Raw genomic sequence first — 8,299 nt, 5'->3', positions numbered from 1 at the left:
CTCGCCTCCCAATCTTTCAGAGCTCCAATGTAATATAGCAAATTTCTCTTGCTCCAATGTAGCTCATGAAGACAATTGCCCTCTACGTGAGGCACTAAGACATGTAACATGGGAACCTTTTTCCCTAATTGCAGCTACCTGCTGCTAATAATAAAGTTGTTTCCTGTCAAAAAAAAAGTGTATTGGCGGGTGATGGCATCCTGCCCTTCCACGTGTCGATTAACATGGAACCAGCGGCCCAGCCATCGTCGCCATCTATCTCGCCAATTGCCACCGCTTCTCCTTTCAAAAACACCTCTTTCTCTTCGACTACCAATGGAAGCGCGCTTCGCGGCGCTCTACCAATGCCTCATTAGAGCTCAATTTAAGATTGTAAGGAAGTAGTACAAAAATATATGGAGGAACTCATAAAAACACATGATATTGATAACATTAATTGCATGGTCTATCCATATAATTTACATGAAGACTTGAATTCATTACTACATAGACTGTTTTCCCAGTAGTTTAGAACACTGGTACAAATTTGCATCCAAAGTTCTAAATGGGTTACTGATGGTAATAACGAAAAGAGGCAGCCTGTTCACCCAGATATCCGGTTGACTAAAATAGTAGCAAGTTCCTTCAACGCCACAGGTAAAGAGTGGCCTAGGCAGTTCCTGTTCGCAGATGTTTGGTAGTTTTTCGCCATGCTTAGACGGGCTCTAAAATTCTCTGATGGGAGTAAATTCAGGTTCGCACCTTTCTATGGAGTGACCTGCATAGTACATAGAAGTGCCATAGAAATTTAGACATCTGTACACGTACATCATTTGCATTTGGCAGAAAGATCAACTGATAAAGAAAACAGAGCAAGCTTGTCTGATTATTCGGTTCTGTAGCTAGTGGGTAGTGGCTGCACTAGTTATATATAAACATATCAAATCAAATAAAACAACTAAACATGTGGAGCATATCACTGCTTATTACATTCTCGTATTTCACTATTAAGCAATTTGGACCAAATAGTAATGTAGAATAAGCCTCACTGGACTCGCCAGCTGCAGAGATCCTCAGTTTCCTCACGCGCCAAGGCCGGGGCATCTTCCAAGAAACCCGCGACGTGCCCTCGCGAGCTCGTGGCACTTCCATGCCATGGACTGATGGACCCTCTGGAGGCCGGTCCTCCCCTGGCAGCCACCACACTCAAGCTCGCCAGCAGTGCCGGAATCTGGCGGCGCCCGAGCAGCCTCCTAGCAGAGGAGAGAGATATGAAGAGAACAGAGAAAGAGAAAGGGGAAAGGAGATGGGTGAGAGAGATAAAGGCAGAGGGAGTCGTGCGGTGCTCACGGCTTTAGCATGCCCCGTGACCCATCGTCGAGACCACGCCGCCTCGCTTCTACAATCTACACCCGTCCTCACTGTCCGTGGGTCCACGCGCCCCAGGGATCACTGGGCCAGTGAAAATTCAGTTTTGCACCCGACAGGGAGGCGGGATGGGCCGCGAGGATGGGCCGCGAGGTGTTGGGCCTGTTGGCTGACGCTCCCTGAACCAGAGCCCCCTCTCTGCATGTGGGCTCTCGCTATACTATGGTCCATCCGTCAGTGAGTCATGCTGGAAATTCCCTTGCAGCACAAAGCAAATGCGACGCACGACGAGGCACGTGCTCGGACGCTGATACACGCTGCACTGCTACGTGTCGAAACGGCAGGTGCCCCGCGAATCCGTGAAGCGCGGAGGGAGCTCCAATTCGCGGTAGGTTTTAAGATCTCTGATTCAATGCCAAGGCGGGATCTTTCACGGACTCACGGTTCGTTCTGACAAAACTTACCCGAGCAGGATACTATTAATTAGGAACCGAAGCAGCGCGTACAAACATTAAGTTACCCAAAATCCAAACTTTGGCACTATAAAAAAGAAGATTCCCTGTCACATCAAACTTATGATACATGTATGGAGTACTAAATGTTGACGAAATCAAAAACTAATTGCACAGTTTGGTTGTACTTTGCGAGACGAACGTTTTGATTCTAATTAGTCAACGATTGGACAATTATTACCAAATACAAACGAAAATGCCACAGTGCGCTACAGTATACTAGGATTCCGGCGGCGCCAAATCGGCCGGCAACTAAACGGGGCCCATGTCATCATCAGCAATTCAACCTCGAACAAGTTTAGGTCAAGCACAAGTTCTCCATATGTCATCAGAGCATGGCTTCGAGGGCTCCAACGCGCCGGCGGATAGGCCGGCAGACGCGAGGCAATGCATTTGCGCTCCCACGACGCACCCAGGGTCCTTCAGGCGCCAGCTCCAGCGGCGTTGGCGTGGCAAGGTCGGCCCCGTGCCAGCAGTTTGGGGCCGCCGCCGCGGCGCTAGGCTCCAACCACATGAGAAGAGACACTTTTGCAGCAGCAGTTCCTGCATCCTAGCACCATCCAAGGCAGCAGCACATCAAGAGGGAGAGACTAGCGCCAGGACGTCTGGATGTGGCGTCCGTCCGAACGTTCGTACCAGCTGCCTGTCCATTTCAATAATAATATCCTCAAGACGTCTATGGATACAGCTTCGTGCTTTCGCTTCGTCTCGTGTTCCGCGCCTGTTGCCCGCCGATGGATGCAGCGTCGTGCTCCACTTCGCCTGGTGCTCCGCGTCTGCTGCCCGCCCATGGATGCAGCTTCATGCTCCGCGCCGCCCATGGATACAGCTTTGTGCTCCGCGCTTGCGGTCGCGCACGCGGGGACCGCTGTGCCCGAGGGACCACCTCCGCCTGCGCCCCATTGTCACGCCTGCTCATGGAACACTTGCAAAATAAAGCATTTGCTGCAGCATACGTCCAAAACAGACGAAACATTTACAACATATGCTTGCAACATATGTATATGGGCACTGCAACATATACAACATCTAGATAAAACACTTGCAACATACGTTTTAAATATCTGAAACATATACTTGCAACATATGTGTATAGCCAGTGCAACAAATACAACATTCAGATAAAACACTTTGTAACATATGTGTGAAAACATATGCAACATCCAGATAAACACACTTGCAACATACATAGAAAAAAAGATGAAACATTGAGAATAGAATCTTGCCACAAGCGTGTACAACCAATGCAACATTCCGATCTACTTTTGCCACATCCATCTGAAACACTTGCAACATACCTCTGAAACATCTCAAACACTTGAAATGTACCCTAGCAACATGCGTTTTTCACCCTTCTTCCGTGCGACGCAGAGCAGAGCGGAGAACGGCTGATTCCGGCTATCGGCGGCCGAGGATGGTAGCGCGGCCTGGCAATGGCCAGTTGTGCCTGCGCCTGGCCTAGGCCCGGCCATCAACGGCCTCCTCTCCTGACACCTGGCCTGGGCGCGGCGGAGGACGGAGCACGGCATGGCGCGGCGAAAGACGGAGCACGGCATGGCGCGACGGGGACGGAAGCATCGCTACAGTCGGCGAGCACGTGCATGGAGCTTGGAGACGGGGGGCAAGGTGCCGGCGACCAGGTCCGGCGGCAGCTGCTGTCGGTGGGATGGCTAGCTGCGTACCTTGGCAGAGGATTCCTCCTCTTTGCGGGGGACGGAGGCGCTGCGGGGTACGGGGCTGGGCGCCTTGGGGGATGGCAACAGCGGTGAGCCAGAGTGGGCCGCGGCGCAAGATTGAGGCACCGCGGGAGATGGTGGCGGCGCGGCGGAGTGGTGCGAGCCAACGACCGGACGGTGCAAGGCGGAGTCAGGAATTTTGTTTTTTATTTATTTATGAGAGAGGCGAGCGAAGAGGAGTGGGATGGCGCGTCCGACCGGACGGACAGTCGCGTCTAAGCATTTCCTATATCAAGGTCGTCTTCTGAGCAGTTGTTGCGCCCTTGAAATGAGAAGTTGTTGCGCTGTCCACGTCTTTCTGAACGCAAACTTACACTGTAACTCGTATGTGCATGTCTTTTATTGTATAAATATTAAAACTTCATCAGTACATTGTTTACCGCCATTGTTTCTTCATGTGTTGATTTATATATTTATTAAAGTTTCAACTTTCAAAGGCTTAATAGTGTGACAAAACATATACAAGAAGATCAAAACCCTCTCCTTGTTGGCATGTGCCAAATTTTTTTTGCTTTCTTATTTGTCATTCCATAGTTGATTGGCTAAATACCATCAATTTGTCTGTTGCACACAACCGGCTAGGTTGATTTGTTCATTGTAGGCATATCTTGTGGCGTGGGATGTGGCTAATATTTGTCTTACCTCTTTAGATTTTTTAGATGGAGAAGTAAGAGATACTGGGAGAAGAAGGAAGAGGATGATGCGTGGGGCCCATGTGTTAGGGTCCTCACCCATATCTATTTGGCTTTAAACCAAATAGAAAATCTGGGAGAACCCAGTTCCTCTAACCAAACACGAGATTGTTCAAAACCAACTAAAAAAAGATAAACTCAATTTATCCCACTTGATTCCTAGTAGTGTTTGGTTGGGGGAAAATGTGGAATAAGATGGTTCTATTTCTGGTTTCTGGGACGGGATGAGCCTATTTTGTCTTTGGTTGAGGATGGACCGAACCAACCTATTTTCTATTTGGCGTGAGGACACCAAAAAAATAGGATAAGACAATGACTTACAAGACTCAACTGTTAGATGAGACAGTGCCTACGTTCCCATCTCATAGGCCATGTTTAGTTGCCACCAAATTTCAGAACTTGGCACTATGCAAAAAGAAGATTCCCCGTCACATCAAACTTGCGGTACATGCATGGAGTACTATATGTTGACGAAATCAAAAACTAATTGCACAGTTTGGTTGTACTTTACGAGACGAACGTTTTGAGCCTAATTGGTCAATAATTGGACAATTATTACCAAATAAAAACAAAACGACACTGTGTTCTGGCGAACTAAACACGGCCCTAGATTTTTTAGGCAAAGTCATCACACATCTAGACAAATGTTCCCTGGCGGGATGTTCTGCTTGTCATGAACCAAACACCGGTAGAACCGGGCTCACACATATCCCTCCAACCTAAGACTAAACCAAACATTGGCTTATTGATTGAGCGACACGTCGCACGTTAACAGTGTCTTTTACAAAAGGTCATGTGTTTATACGAACGCATTAATCCGTGCTTCGCGGACCGTGCTAGGCAGCCAGCGTACCAGTGGTACGCTGCTACGATTATATTTAGATTTGTATTTGTACAACCTCCGATTCGTTAGCCGTGGCTGTCTAGATGAGGACAGACAACCGAGAGATCCGAGAAGATGACGTTTCGGAACGGAACCAAGGCCTTGTTCATTTGCAAATTTTTTTTTGAACCTGATGAATAGTACTACTTTCGTCTTATTTGATAAATATTATTCAATCGTGGACCAACTAGGCTCAAAAGATTCATCTCGTGATTTTCAACTAAACTGTGTAATTAGTTATTTTTTTACATATATTTAATACTCCATGCAAACGGCTAAAAATTGATATGATAGAGAGAGTGAAAAAGCTTAAAATTTAGATGGCATCTAAACAAGGCCCAACAGCAAGGGAACACCTGAATCTGCGCCACCTATCGCAGCAGGCTAGCGACGACGACTCCGTTTGTCTCCTCGTTGGCTCGTCGCTCAGGTAAGTTAGCCAGCCTTTCCCAGGTTTTGCCACGCCTGTGCGGCTGTGCGTGCCCTCTTTCCTATGCGAATCCAAGAAAAAATAGTACTACCTCCGTTCCTGTCAAAAAGTGTAATTATAGGTTTGGATTGAGTCAAATACTCTTAGTTATATAAATTTCTTTTCACAAAAAAAAATTATATAATTTCTAGAAATTACTATTTTAATACTTATGATTTCAAATATGTATACTATTAAAAACGCTTGACTTTTCAAAAACTAAGAACTACATGCCTTTTTGTGTAGATTTGGTTTGGCCCTGTTCGTTTCGTTGAAATTTAGCTTATGCTGATTTGTTATGAGAGAAAAATAATATTCGTTCGCTGAAAAATACTGCTGAAGTAGTGCTGAAGAACATGGCCCTAGCTTAAAAAATGTTTGACTTTTTAAAAACTAAGAATTGCATTTATTTTGAAATGGATAAAATAATAATAGTATAATACTCTTTCAATTTCATTTACATGTTGTATTAGGTTTGTCCTAAGTCAAATGTATCTTTGGTCATTGATTTCAAAAAATATATAATTATTCATGACATAACATTTATACATTATGAAAAAATATTTTCATAATTAATTATATATTGTGAAACTATAATAATCTTTTTAAATGGATGGTCATAGTTAGTGATGTTTGACTCAAGACAAAGTTAATGTGATATATGTAAAAATAAAGAAGGGAGTACCACTAGGCGCACTAAACAGTGCTCATTCACCAAACACCTGCACAGCCCATCATTAGTTGCACGAACGCATGTTTCATAACCAGCATAATAAAATACGTCCATAGTGTTGTCCGGTAGTGGAGGTCTGTCATATAACTATAACTTAGGCCTTGTTTGGATTGCAAGTTTTTTTACTTTCTCTCTATCATATCAATTTTTTTGGACACATGCATGGAGTATTAAATGTAGATAAAAAAATAACTAATTACATAGTTTGATTGTAAATTACGAGACGAATCTTTTGAGCCTAGTTAGGCCATGATTGGACAATAATTGTCAAATACAAACGAAAGTGTTACAGTGCCAAATACTGATTCCTAACCTCAATCTAAACAGGGCCTTATAAGATTAGTCTTCAACGCCAAATAAATTTTTGGACGACCGCACTAACCACATGTCCTCTTTTTACCTGATAGGAAACACTGTTCAACCAAACTTTAAATACTTCCCAGCCTCTATTCATCATCCCGTAGCCAACAGTGACTAAGTCCTGTGCTTGAACTTATTAGCCGGCTTATTAGTTAAAATGTACAGTATTTTTCTCTCACAACAAAACAACTTCAGTCGACTTATGTATCAGCCGAACAAGCCCAGGCCGCTCTCTGTTTTTACTGTTTTTTATAGTATTTTTCTCTTGTTCGGCTTATGTATCGGCCAAACAAGCCTAGGGCAGTGTAGGTACTGTTTGACACTGTAGCTGGTGTGACGTTTCTTATTTTTATTTTATTTTTTCCCTCTTTCCTTTTTTCTCTTCTTCATTTTTTTCTTTGCTTTTCTTTTTCGGTCGTATCTTCCTAGTAACTTTAATCCAGCCTAAGGATGGCAACGGGGCGGGTTCGGATCGGGTGGAGTGCCTGGGCACCCGAAACCGAAACCCGAATCGAAAATCCGAATCCGACTCGAAAACCGATTCGGGTGAAAATTCATCCCCGAAACCGAAACCCGCGGGTACCCGAAACCCGACGGATTAACCAAAACCCAAACATGAATAGCACAGTGCACAGTATACCAGTCTTAATCAATACAGTAACAGTACAATACAGCAACAATTTCACTAACAATTTCAGCAACAATACCAGGCGAGTACAGTAACAATACAAGTCTTAAACACCAAGTTCAGGGACGGTACAACAACAATTTCAGGGAGAAGTTCACAGCAACCCTTCTACTTGTGAAAATTAAGAGAAACCAATAAGCTCCGCCGGTTCCTAATGGGCCTTTAGTAGGCCGAATTATTTCGGGTACCCAATGGAGCTCCGCGGGTTATTTTTCAAACCCGCCCCAAACCCGCAGTATTTCGGGTATCCGAACCCGAAAAACCGTGGGCGAAAACCATGAACCGAAAGCGAAACCCACGGATATCTGACCCGAAACCGAACCGCTGCCATCCTTAATCCAGCCAATCCAGCCAGGCAATGCTTTGAGCCGGCAACGATGGGGGCTAATGAAGGGCAGTGGCCATTGGAGCCTTTGGACGGCTACAGGGTTGTATGCAGTCCTCAATATGCCTTGAATAGTAAAATATAAATAAAAATTGACGAATAAGGAGTAAGCCTACAATGACCTGCGCATGAAGGTGGTCCCTTACATTTTCCAGATCATGCTTATTCTCGACACGCCTTACTCCATATCCGGCTTGTTCGGCTTTTTTTTTTTAGCCAGAACAGTATTTTCCTCTCACAACATTTCAGCCAGAACAGTGTTTTCAGCCAGTTTCAGCCAAGATTCAGCAAGCCGAACGGGGCCGGTTTGTCCACATCTGGGTAATTCTTGGGTTAGCGACAAACAACTCGTTACATTCTTGAAACCAAGCAGATAGGTTATGTTTAGAGCTAAGGTGATTGTAGGCTATCCCACTTTTCAAAACAAACACTCCAGGAAGCTCATAACCATTATCAGGATATCACCAAGGAAGGGCAAAATTTGACACCACATT

At 45.0% G+C, this 8,299-nt stretch overlaps 1 long non-coding RNA gene across 1 annotated transcript; it reads right to left on the bottom strand.

Annotated features, from left to right (window-relative positions):
• Positions 1–396: 396 nt before the first annotated feature.
• On the bottom strand, positions 397–1,332 carry LOC136494500 (uncharacterized). Its single transcript, XR_010768613.1, has 2 exons — positions 1,029–1,332; positions 397–757 (listed from the first exon to the last, which is right to left on the bottom strand). It is a non-coding gene; the product is annotated as an uncharacterized lncRNA (long non-coding RNA).
• Between the last annotated feature and the right edge of the window lie 6,967 nt (positions 1,333–8,299).

This window comes from Miscanthus floridulus, chromosome 11 (genome assembly GCF_019320115.1).
Source record: "Miscanthus floridulus cultivar M001 chromosome 11, ASM1932011v1, whole genome shotgun sequence".
In the NCBI taxonomy this organism is placed as follows: domain Eukaryota; kingdom Viridiplantae; phylum Streptophyta; class Magnoliopsida; order Poales; family Poaceae; genus Miscanthus; species Miscanthus floridulus.
Note: the sequence above shows the minus strand (reverse complement) of the source record. Positions and strands in the feature narration are given on the sequence as shown.